The sequence below is a fragment of the Callithrix jacchus genome, chromosome 17 (genome assembly GCF_049354715.1).
Source record: "Callithrix jacchus isolate 240 chromosome 17, calJac240_pri, whole genome shotgun sequence".
Taxonomy (NCBI): domain Eukaryota; kingdom Metazoa; phylum Chordata; class Mammalia; order Primates; family Cebidae; genus Callithrix; species Callithrix jacchus.
This window is the reverse complement of record NC_133518.1, coordinates 70,398,162-70,411,378: the sequence shown is the minus strand read 5'-3', so window position 1 is coordinate 70,411,378 and position 13,217 is coordinate 70,398,162. Positions and strand designations below refer to the sequence as shown.

Genomic DNA, 13,217 nt, shown 5'->3' with positions numbered 1-13,217 from the left:
AAAAATAAGTGATTGACATTGAGATTTAAACGTGGCTCCCTTTGGATCTGAGATCTGCGTACCTGCTCCTGACTCAATACTGCTTCCTGAAACGAGGCAGCCAGGTAACACCTAGGTCTGTCCCCAGGACAGCTCTAGGAAAAGCACTGCTGGGGTGAGCCAGCCATGCCAAGTCAGCTGCCTGTTTATCTCTTTAAAGTTCATCCTTTGAGGGCAGATCATGTTATATTGAATTTTGCAGCCCCACGTTATGATGCTCATGACTGCAATTTGGACAGGATTTGGTGGGGAAGGAAAGGCTCATCTGTGTTCCATGTGGTGTCAGCTGCAGGCCTCAACTGAGGGATGGAGAATCTGCTTCTAAGATGGCTCAGTCTGTCTGTCAAGTTGGTACTCTCAACTAGATGATCAGCCGAAGCTGAGGCTAGAAGAGTCTCTCTAGGTGGGTCTCTCCATGTGGCTTCTCACAGCAGCAGAGCCAGGTTCCAAGTGCGAGCCATCCCTGGAGAGAGCCAGGAGGAAGCTGGGTTGCTTCTGTGGGCTGGGCTCAGAAGTCAGAAAATATCACTTCTGCCCTTCTTTACTGATGGAGGCAGTCACAAAGGCCCACCCAGTTTTTTCAAGGATGGGGACAGCTATAGACTCTACCTCTTGTTCGGGCGTGGTCAGGTTCTGGAAAAATACATGTGATGGAAAATATTACTGTGGCCATCGTTTGGAAGCACAATCTGCCACACAGGTATTACCTTTCTTCCCTTGGGTGAGCTTCTGTTAGACATTGAAGACACAGGCATCAGTAATTCTCAGGTTCCGAGCTTCTGCTCCACCATCTGAGAGGGATGCCCTTCTTGCTTTTGGCCCAGTTTGGGTTGCATCTTTGTTCTAATTGCTGTGGTAAGAGATTGAATAATGTTGGTTTATTTGGGGTTGGGGCCCTACCTCCCCCTGTGGCCTGGGGTGTGAGATCTGAAAGCAGATGGCTCTAAGCAAGAGGGTGAGGACAGGATGAGGGCGAGGAGTAGACCAGAAGAGGGGAGGGGTGCTACCCTGAGCCGACAAATCAATAGCTGTCCACCATAGGCAAGACATCTGCCCCTGACCTTAAGACATGCTGTCTTGGAGGGATTGCTCTTAAGGACTGCTCTTCCCTCCCCTCCACTGGGCGGCAAAGAATGTGGCTGCATGGATAAATGGGCTCCCAGCCTGCCATCCCAAGGGAGGACTTGAATTACTTTATATACCCAATTCTCCCAGTGTAGCTAGAGGTTCAGGTGGAAGTTGTGGAGATTTACGTTTAAAGAAACAAAACCGGCAGGTTTAGCAATAAATGGGATCAATTTCTTCTTGGAAGTTTCTGCTCTGAGAAGGTGTAAAGTTGTAAGTTTTATGGTCCCTGATGGTGGCAGTCAACCCACATATATTTCTCAGAACAATTTCTTTGGTTGAACACTTCAGATTTTGTTTTGTTTGAAATTATTATTTAAATGGAAAGATATCACTGTATGTTTTTGATCATGTATAACATGATATTTGAAGTGCATATCTATTGCAGAATGGTTAATCTAGCTAATTAACAATGGAGCCCTTCAGATTCTGAATGCCAGCATTGCCCTAAAAACAAGAACTGCTTGAGAACGCATGAATAAAATCTAGATTTTGGGAGGTCAGATGTTCAAGGCCTTTTGTAAACTGGATCCAGCTAAGAAATGATAGCCTTTATTTTCACTACTGATTTAAGCTTCAACAAGCAGAATTTAACGTAAGATTTTAAAAGCCAGGCACAGTGGCACATGCCTGTAGTCCCAGCTACACTGGAGGCTGAAGTGGGGGTTGGGGGGTGGGGAAGAATCCCTTGAGTCTAGGAATTTAAGGCCAGACTAGGCAATAAGTGAGATCCCATCTCCAAAAAACCAATAAATAAAAATAAAATAATGTTTTAAATCAATCTTTCTCTTTCTTTCTTCTCTTTTCTTTTCTTTCTTTTTTCTTTTCCTCCCTTCCTTTCCTCCCTCTCTCTCTTCCTCCCTCCTTTTTTCTTTCTTTTTCTCTCTTTTCCTCCCTTCTCTCCCTCTCTCCCTTCCTCCCTCCCTCTTTCTTTTTCTCTTTCTTTCTTTCTTTCCTTCTTTTCTTTCTTTCTGAGTGTGACTCTATTTCCCAGGCTGGAGTGCAGTGACACAATTTTGGCTCCACCTCTGGGTTTAAGCAATTCTCCTGCCTCAGCCTCCCAAGTAGCTGGGATTACAGACATGTACTACCATGCCTGGCTAATTTTTGTATTTTTAATAGAGATGGGGTTTCACCATGTTGGCCAGGCTGGTCTCAAACTCCTGACCTCAAGTGATCTGCCCGTCTCTGTCTCCTAACGTGCTGAGATTATAGGCGAGAGCCACCACCCCTGGCCAACATATTTCTTGATAGTTTTATTTTCAACTTCAGCGGTTTCCTTGGAAATGGATTATAGATGATGTTTTTTGTTTTCTTCCTATTTTTTAATATAATTGGGGAAACCCAAGAAACATAATTCCGGGGGACATAAAATTCCTCACTCAACAGGATCCCCTCAAAGTCATCAGGTGCTGCTGGAACATGTGGGTGGGAGAGAACACACTGCTGGAAGAGGCTGTCCATCTTCCAACTCCAACACTCCTCACTGTGAGAAGGGTATTACATTAAAGCCAGACCTGCCCCTCTCTCACACCGGAGTGCATTTCTGGGCTCTGGGCCAAGAAGCACAATTCTGCGTCCTCCCATGACCACCCTCTGGATGTTTTAAGATAGTTATCAGGTTCATCACACATGTTCAGCCCAAACTTTCGGTTGCCTAAGTTGGTCATACCCAGAACCCAAACCCCACACCATCCCGACTGTCCTCCTCAAGATGGATCTTCATTTTAAATGTTCCTTCTGAAAAGGGAGTGCCTGTACCAAATATGGTATTTCTTCATTCCTTCATCAACTAGGCATTGAACACCTATATGAGGGTCAGGCACTGCTTGTCATCCAGAGATCTTGAAGAGCACAGGACAGATGCAATTCCTGCCTTATGGAGTGTGACGTATCTCGAAGGAGCTGGGCATACAGGGTGCCAGGTGTTGGGGAGCTGGGCATGCAGAGTGCCAGGTGTTGGGGAGGTGGGCATGCAGAGTGCCAGGTGTTGGGGAGCTGGGCATACAGGGTGCCAGGTGTTGGGGAGCTGGGCATGCAGAGTGCCAGGTGTTGGGGAGCTGGGCATACAGGGTGCCAGGTGTTGGGGAGCTGGGCATGCAGAGTGCCAGGTGCTGCTTTTATTTTTCCTGACCACCACCCTTTCGTCCCATTCATGCTGCCTGAAACTGTATTATCTTATTTGATTTCCATAACAAACCGTGTGTCAGACAAACTGGGACAGTGCCAGGCATCTGTCATCTCGTGCCTGTGCAGCTGTATTTACTTTATGCTTAAATACAGCTGTCATTTCCCTTTTATCACGTTGGCTACACCTCAGGATTCTGATCTGTTGAAATCATTTAAGCGTTGATTATGCCATCTCTTCTATTTGCCATTTCTCTGAGTTTCGGATCATCCACAAAGTTGATAAGCATGGATTTTAAGGTTTTTGCTTTTAAATTAGTAGTTGATTTTTTTCAAAATGTGAAGGGCAGAGCAATAAACAGTACCCTGTGGAATACCACACTAGTTCAAAGAGTGTTAGTAAAATCCTTGAATGAGCAGCTAGAGAGGAAGAGTAAGTTCTAATGTTCTGTACCAGTGAAGAATGACTACAATTAGCAATAATACATTATAGGCCAGGTGCAGTGGCTCATGCCTAAAATCCCAGCACTTTAGGAGGCCGAGGCAGGCGGATCACGTGAGGTCAGGAGTTCAAGACCAGCCTGGCCAATATGGTGAAACCCCATCTCTAGTAAAAATACAAAAATTAGCCTGGTGCGGTGGTGTAGGACTGTAATGCCAACTGCTCAGGAGGCTGAGATGCAAGAATTGCTTGAATCAGGGTGGCAGAGGCTGCAGTGAGCTGAGATTGCACTATAGCCTGGGCAACAGAGTGAGACTCTGTCTCAAAAAAAAAAGAGAAAAGAAAACAAACAACCCCTGCCCCCGTCCCCCACAACAAAACCCAATAATATACAGTTTCAAATGGCTAGATGGCTAGAAGGATAGTGAATGATCCCAATACAAAGGAATGATACTGTTTGAGCTGATGGATATGCTAGTTACCCTGATCTGATCATTGTACAATCAATGTATTGAAACATCTCGGGCATGGTGGCTCAAGCCTATAATCCCAGCACTTTGGGAGGCTGAGGCGGGTGGATCACGAGGTCAAGAGATCGAGACCATCCTGGTCAACATGGTGAAACCCCGTCTCTATTAAAAATACAAAAAATTAGCTGGGCACGGTGGCACGTGCCTGTAATCCCAGCTACTCAGGAGGCTGAGGCAGGAGAATTGCCTGAACCCAGGAGGTGGAGGTTGCAGTGAGCCGAGATTGCGCCATTGCACTCCAGCCTGGGTAACAAGAGCGCAACTCCGTCTCAAAAAAAAAAAAAAAGAGAAAAGAAAACAAACAACCCCGCCCCCCACAACAAAACCCAATAATATACAGTTTCAAATGGCTAGATGGCTAGAAGGAGGACACTGAATGATCCCAACACAAAGGAATGATACTGTTTGGGCTGATGGATATGCTAGTTACCCTGATCTGATCATTGTACATTCAATGTATTGAAACATCTCTATGTACCCCATGAATATGCAGTTATTTGTCAAAAAATGAATACTTGAATGAATGAATATGTACTTTTCTTTGAAATTTTTAAAATCTGCTTTTCTAAAGTCACATTTACTATTCTCCAAATCAATTGATCGCTTTTTTCCAAAGGGTTCTGGCATTTCGTTACCTGTCGTTTGGAGGGTTGTACAAATTACCATATGCCCACTAATCCCTTACTCCGAAGAAAGGAAAACCAAGTTCTTTGAATGCAATGTTCAATTTACCTTTGGTTGTGTCAAAGAGGATAGCCTTTAAAAAATGATCTAAGGTCAAAAAAGACATCTGCTGCACCATTTTGTTGGTAATTTAAAAACCCTGGGCTAGTCAGGAAGATTCTATTTTTATGCTCATTGTTGAGAGAATCAAGTAACAACAGGAAAACAACCCTATGGACTGAACTCAGATAATCCCAGACAATGGGGTGTCTGGCCACTGGCTCGAAGCTTCTGGTCCTGCAGGGAGGTAATGGTCTTCTCACAACCCTGGAGCAAGTTCCGGTTCCAGAGGCTTCACAGAGCAGAAGTTGGAGCCATATCAAGCAGGCCTCTGATTTATGAGGGTAAGTAAGACAGGGAAATAAACACAGCTCCTGCCTGTGCTGACCCAGGCTCTGTCACGGGGCTGAGGTATGTATGCCTCTGTTGTGTGGGCATTCCTCAAGGGCACACCCCTGGCGGCCCAGGAGTTTTGCAGCATGAAGCTCCTGGTAAAATTCTGAAACCAAACATTGTTTATAATCTTGCTGTTACAGGGACAGATTTATTTTATTATCAAAATTAAAACTCCTTTATGTCTTCCAAGAAGTTTACGGACCCCTTGTGCGCCGTTGTGTGTGGGAGCGGATTTATTTGGTTTTGTCAGCTTGGAGAACAAGCCATCTGGAAATTCTTTCACACCAGCCCCTGGTCCATCTGAAGGTCCTGAGTGGTGAGGAGTTGAGTGGCCATCTGAGGGGTTGATGGTGACAGGCCCACAGCCTGGGAGTGGAGAGGGCTAGGTTCTGACTGGGTTGTGGAAAGGGAGGCCACAGTCTTTCTTGATGATAAATGATCACCATTTATCATCCAGACTGTGGCACTTAAAAAAAACTCTAAATACTTTGATGTGTATTTCCTAAATCTGCAGTATTCAGATTTCACATGGCCTGCTAATGCGCTCTTTTTCCATTCAGGATATAATCTTGTATCATACGTTGCATTTAGGTGTCATTTCTCTTTAGTCTCCTTCAATCTCGAATGGCTCCTTAGTCTTTCTCGTCTCTCATGACCTTCACATGCTTTGTGGCTCAATTGTTGTGTGGAATGTCCCTTAGTTGGGGTTTGTCTGATATTTCTTAGGCATCAGATTCAGTTTAGATGTTTCTGGCAGCAATATCACAGAAGTGCTGCTGTGTCCTTCTCAGCGCTTTTTTTTTTTTTAAGATGGAATCTCCCTCTGTCGCCCAGGCTGTAGTGCAACCTCCACCTCCCAGGTTCAAGTGATTCTCCTGTTCAACCTCCTTAGTAGCTGGGATTACAGGTGCATGCCACCACAGCCAGCTAATTTTGTATTTTTAGTAGAGATGGGGCTTTACCATGTTAGCCAGGCTGGTCTTGAACTCCTGACCTCAGGTGATCTGCCCACTTGCCCACCTTAGCCTCCCAAAGTACTGGGATTACAGGTGTGAGCCACCGCACCTGGCCCTTCTCAGCACATTAAAAAAAATTTTTTTAAAGAAACAGTTGGGTTTTAGAAACTAATGTTTAGTTTCCATCAACCTTATTTCCATGTTGCTTAAGAGCCTGTGAAGAATAGCTTAAGACCATTCAGTGGTTGCTCCTACCCATTCAGTGACCTGCGCAGTGGGAGTTGCAGACCAGTCTTCCATGGCAGGCTGGGTGCTCCAGTCTTCAGCAGGGAACTGCTGGACAGGCACAGAGGGCACCTGCACGCCTCAGACCAGTCGGCAACCTCAGGCTGAGTAGCAGTGAACTCAGGAGCCGGAGCAGTCCATTCACCCTGAAATTCCTTCTTGCTCACAGGATTTTCAGCAGCAGCCTGCTCTTCTTTTTCAATCTCTTCAGGATCTCTGTAGAAGTAGAGACCAAGCATGACCTCCCACGGGTGTTCATGGGAAATGGTGCCACGCATGCAAAGAACTTCTCGAGCCAGCATCCACCACATCAAATCCATTGAGTGAGCTCCCTTGTTGTTGCATGGGATGGCAATGTCCACATAGCGCAGAGGAGAATCTGTGTTACACAGAGCAACGGTAGGTAGGTTAACTTAAGACGCCTCCATGAGAGGCTGGTAGTCCGCCCTGGGTCGGTAACCATAAGAAACCGTGGCTCCCAGAAGGCTGCCTGGATCTGGTTGGTGAAGGTTCCAGGAGTGAAGTGGCAGCAATTGGAGTGGCTCCAGTGGAGCAGCAAACTCAACATGGCCCTCTGGCCAGTATTCCTGGAGGATAGAACACTGACATCAGCAGGGTTTTCAATGGCAACAATGGCACGAGCTGCCAGCAGGAGCTTCTCCCGGGTCCTCTTCAGATTTCTGATGTAGATGCCATCACTTTTCATTCTATGGATGTATTATTCCATTTGGAAGACAAGGTTGGTGCCACCTGAGTGGCTTCCTGCTGCCAGGAACTTGAGGACATCCTCCTCCTTCATTTGCAGGGCATTGAGGACTCCAGACCCTGGGAAAGTTTCCAGAACAGCACAGTCTGGACCCCTCTGTGGTGGCATGGAAAGCTCTCAACACATCTTAACAGGAGGCACTTGATGCCCACTGGCACCATCTGTGAAGATATTAATCTTGGTTCCTGGATTAAGCATCTGCCAGATTTCTCTACTCTAAAGTTACTATTGTTTCCTTTATAATTACAACAATTTTTTAGGGAAATGCTTTGAAACCAGGCATAGATCAAACCTGTATTTTTGAGAGGAAAAAAGGGGGCTACTGATACTTAAACTGTGACAACAGAAGCAAACGTATTATTCTGGGGAAACTAGGACATGTGGTCATCCGAGTTCTGAATGACTTTTGTTATTTCCTGGTGTAATGTCCAGGTTGCTCCTAGACACATTTTAAGGGTCACATTCACGGCGAAACCATTTGTAAACCCCGTCCTCTCTGCCCTCATTGCACCCTGTGAAATGACCAACATAGATTGTTATGTCTGTCTGACTTCCTGTCTCTTTCTGTCTCAGACTCACAGCTCCTTGAAGGCAAGAACCTTGTCATTTCTACATCTCCTAGGGCCTTACATGGGGTGAGTACTTTCTACAAGTTTGGATTCATATTGACCTTCTCTGAACATTGGTTTTGTCATCTTTTGCAAAGAGGGGTAATGAACTTTGCTGATTGCCTGTAAGGATGAATTGCAATGAGATTTTATAAGTGAAAGCATTTTATAACCTACAAAGTACCAGAGGACTCAGGCATCATAGTTTGTTTGGAGCAAAGAAGGACTCCAACACCAGTGAGAACTGATGGGTCTCCTCTCACACTCAGCGGCTGGCCACCCAGACTCTGATCTGAAATCAGCATGTTCACTCCCTGGTCCTAAGGGTGGTTCCTGTGGCTGTCTTGTTTGTCTTAGTAGCTTCAGGGCCGAACATAGAACACAACCAGGGGTACTTGATAAGTATTTTGAAAGAACCCCCACAAAGGGCCAGGTGCAGTGGTTCACGCCTGTAATCCCAGCACTTTGGGAGGCCGAGGCGGGTGGATCATGAGGTCAAGAAATCGAGACCATCCTGGTCAACATGGTGAAACCCCGTCTCTACTAAAAATACAAAAAATTAGCTGGGCACGGTGGCGTGTGCCTGTAATCCCAGCTACTCAGGAGGCTGAGGCAGGAGAATTGCCTGAATCCAGGAGGCAGAGGTTGCAGTGAGCCGAGATCGCACCATTGCACTCCAGCCTGGGTAACAAGAGTGAAACTCTGTCTCAAAAAAAAAAAAGGAACCCCTACATAAATGAATGAATCTAGCCCCTTTCCCTTTTCTTAGTGTCCAAACCTCCCGAAAGAAATGTAAGAACTAGCACTGTACCTGACACACTATTGTGTAAGCATTCAAGATGAATGCTATGAAGAGAATTACAGCAAGAAAAGAGATTCAATTAGTAATCAAATAACTACTTACAAAGAAAGGCCCAGACGTAGACGGCTTTACTTGGTGAGTTCTATCAAACATTTGAAAAAGAATGAATACCAAGTTTTTAACAAACTCTTTCAAAAAATATTAGAGGGCGAAATATTTCCCAAGTTATTCTATGATGCCAGTATTATCCCTGACACCAAACAGAGACAACTCAATAAAACTGCAGCTCAATATCCCTTACAAATATAGTCAAAATCCCTTAACAAAATACCAGTGAAATAGAAGAATTATACACCATGACCGAGTGGAATTTATCCCAGGAATATAAGGCTGGCAATCCATGAAAATAAATCATGTAATATACCACATAAATAGAGAAATTGAAAAAAGCCACATGGTCATCTCAGCAGACACAGGAAAAGCATTTGACAAAACTGAATATACTTTCATGACAAAAACGTTCAACTACGACTAGAAGGCAATTTCTTAAACCTGATAAAGGGCATCTACAAAAAGAAAACTCATAGATAATGGTGGAAGACAAATGCTTTCTTTCTAAAATCAGGAACAAGATAAGAATATCTATGCTTGGCCAGGCGCAGTGGCTCACGCCTGCAATCCCAGCACTTTGGGAGTCTGAGACAGGCAGATCATGAGGTCAAGAGATGAAGACCATCCAGGCCAACATGGTGAAACCCCACCTCTACTAAAAATACAAAACTTAGCTGGGCATGGTGGCACACACCTGTAGTCCTAGCTACTGTGGGAGGCTGAGGCAGGAGAATTGTTTGAACCCAGGAGGCAGAGGTTGCAGTGAGCCAAGATCGCATCACTGCACTCCAGCCTGGTGACAGAGCAAGACTCTGTCTCAAAAAAAATAAATAAATAAAAGAATGTGCTCACCACTTCTACTCAACATTCAACTAACTGACAAAGTAATTAGGAAAGAAAATTAAATAAAAGGCATCTAGATCTGAAAGGAAGAAATAAACTCTATGTCATCTATTGGCAGATATAAGTCTTATATAATTATGAAGTATCCACTAAAAATTACTAGCACTAATAAGCAAGTTCAGCAAGGATAGAAAATCAATTGTATTTCTATATGCCAGCAGTAAACAATCTGAAAATGAAATTAATCTAAAATTTCTGTTTATAATAGTATCAAAAAGAGTAACATACTTGGGAATAAGTCTAACATAAGAAGTGTAAGACTAGTCCACTCAAATTACAAAACACTGCTGAAAGGAATTAATGAAGACCTAAACGGATGAAAAGACACCCCGTGCCCATGAATTGAAAGACTTCATATTGTTCAGAGGGCAGCACTCCCTAGCGTGGATCTGTAGTTTCAATGAGTCCTTATCAAAATCTCACCTGGATTTTTTTTGTAGAAATCAACAAACTGATCTTGAAAATCATATAAATTTGCTAATTAGCTCAATTTAGCCATTTTATAATGTATATGTATTTCAAAACATGTAATACATGATAAATAGATACTATTTTTATTTGTCAATTAAAAATTAATTAAAAATAAAATAAATCCAACAGTAATGAGAAAAACTAAAAAAAAAAAAATATATATATATATGGAAATTCAAGGTATCCAGAATAACCACAACCATCTTAAAAAGGAAGAATTAAGTTGGAGGACTCACATTCCTCTATTTCAAATACTACAGATCTATAGTAATCCAGACAGTATGGTATTGGTGTAAGGATAGATACATAGGTCAATGGAATAGAACTGAGAGTCCTGACAGAAATGTATACGTCTATGGTCAACTTGTTTTCTAAAGGGTGCCAAGACCATTCAGTGGAGAAGAAATTTTCTTCAATAAATGATAGTGAAACAACTGGATAGCCATATGCAAAAGATTGAAATTGAACTCCTGTTTCATGCCATATACAAAACTTCATCAAAATGGAGCAAATACCTAAATAAATGTGAGAGTTAAACTATAAAACTCTCAAAAGAATGCATAGGCTTTAATCTTCATGATCTTGGATTAGGCAATGGTTTCTTACCAACAGCACAAGCAACAAAAAAAGTAGATAAGGGCCGGGTGCGGTGGTTCAAGCCTGTAATACCAGCACTTTGGGAGGCCGAGGCCGGTGGATCATGAGGTCAAGAGATCGAGACCATCCTGGTCAACATGGTGAAACCCCATCTCTACTAAAAATACAAAAAATTAGCTGGGCATGGTGGCGCGTGCCTGTAATCCCAGCTACTCAGGAGGCTGAGGCAGGAGAATTGCCTGAACCCAGGAGGCAGAGGTTGTGGTGAGCCGAGATCGCACCATTGCACTCCAGCCTGGGTGACAAGAGCGAAATTCCATCTCAAAAAAAAAAAAAAAAAAGGAAAAGAAAAAGTAGACAAACAGATAAATAGGACTTCATCAAAATTAAAAACTATTGTGCTTCAAGGATACCTTCCAGAAAATGAAAAGAAAACCACTGAACAGAACAAAATATTTGTAAATCATGTATCTGACAAGGGACTTATATCTAGAATATGTAAGAACTCTTACAACTCAGTAATAAAAAGATAAATAACCCAGTTTTTAAATGAGCAAAGGATCTGAATACACATATCTCTAAAAAGATACACAAATGGCCAATAAGCACATGAAAAGATATTCAACATTATTAATCATCAGGGAGGTGCAAATCTAAAGCACAATGAGATACTACTTCACACCTACTAGGACAGCTAGAATCAAAAGGTAGATAATAATAGGTGCTGGTGAGGCTATGGAGGAATTAGAACCTTCATATTTGTGCTGGTGCAAACATAAAATGATACAGAGACTTTAATAAAGTCTGGCGGTTCTTCAAAATGTTAAACATAGTTACCATATGACCCAGCAATTCCACTCTTAGTGTATACCCAAGAAAATGAAAGACCTATGTCCACCCAAAACCTGCATACAGATGTTCACAGGAGCGATTATCCATACTAGCCCAAAAGTGGAATGACCCAAATGTCCATCAACAGATGAAGGTGGTAAAGCCATATAAGGGAGTATTATTCAGCCATAAAGAGAAATGATGTATGTGAACCTGTTACTTCATGAATGAACAACATGCTAAGTGAGAGAAGCCAGATACAAAAGGCCACACATTGTGGGATTCCATTTATATGAACTTTCCAGAATATGCAAATCAGTAGAGACAGGAAGTAGATAAATAGTTGCCAGCTGAGGGCAGAGAGGACAAGGAGTAACTGCTAATGGGTTTGTGGTTTCTATAGAAGGTATAGCCTCTTCGGTTTGCCTGGGACTGGGGGATTTCCTTGGGATGTGGCAGGACTTTCAGTGCTAAAGTTGGGGCAGTCCCAGCTAAACCAGGATGGATTGGTCGCTTTATTCCATACCTGCAAATGAATGTGTTATATTAGATTGTCTCTAAGGTCTCTTTGAGCTCAAAAATTCTTTGAGATTTGTGACAAAAACAACAAAAGCAACAACCCATGCTCAAAAACAAGAAAAGCCTGTTTTTCTTTCCCTGTCTGGTAAATGATCCTCTCTGGGTTAGCTTGCTGTCCACACCTGCTGGCTATTCCCCGGTCATCACAGCTAGCAGCAGACTTCCCTGGTTTCAGGAGAAGCGTGGGTACCATGCGTCTAAAACAATATGCATGCTTAGTCTCTAACCCCAAATCCATTGAACCAGAATCTCCGAGGGTGGGACCAGGGTCATGGGCATGTTTTTAAAGCTGCGCAGGTGATCTGAATGTGCAGCCAGGTGTGAGAATCAGTGCAGGGTGACCTGAGAGCCGCCCAGCTCCTCTTTCCCTTTACTCCCAGCCTGTGCCAGCTCCTCCATTTGATTGGACCATGTGTTGCTGAGACAGATGAGATGAGCCCGTCAGAGCCTCTCTCCGGAATCTGAACAAACACATTTGGGGAAGCTTGAGAAAGGCCAGTGTGTTGGGGAGGAGCAGAGGCTGAGGGAAATGGAACAAGACCAAGAGCACTGAGTACAGAGAGGGCAAAGCAGACATACAGAGGTCAGAGACAGAGTAGCTGCTCCATTCCAGGCTTTTCCTAATTCTAGTCTCTTGTATTTTTATGATAAATCCTCTTTTTCTTAGCAGTGGAGGAGATTCTTTTTTTTTTGAGACGGAGTTTCGCTCTCGTTACCCAGGCTGGAGTGCAATGGCGCGATCTCGGCTCACCGCAACCTCCGCCTCCTGGGTTCAGGCAATTCTCCTGCCTCAGCCTCCTGAGTAGCTGAGATTACAGGCACACGCCACCGTGCCCAGCTAATTTTTGTATTTTTAGTAGAGACGGGGTTTCACCATGTTGACCAGGATGGTCTCGATCTCTTGACCTCGTGATCCACCCGCCTCG

At 43.7% G+C, this 13,217-nt stretch overlaps 1 pseudogene; it reads right to left on the bottom strand.

Annotated features, from left to right (window-relative positions):
• Window positions 1-6,566: 6,566 nt before the first annotated feature.
• Window positions 6,567-13,217, bottom strand: part of LOC118148824 (small ribosomal subunit protein uS2B-like) — a 28,931-nt pseudogene continuing 22,280 nt past the window's right edge.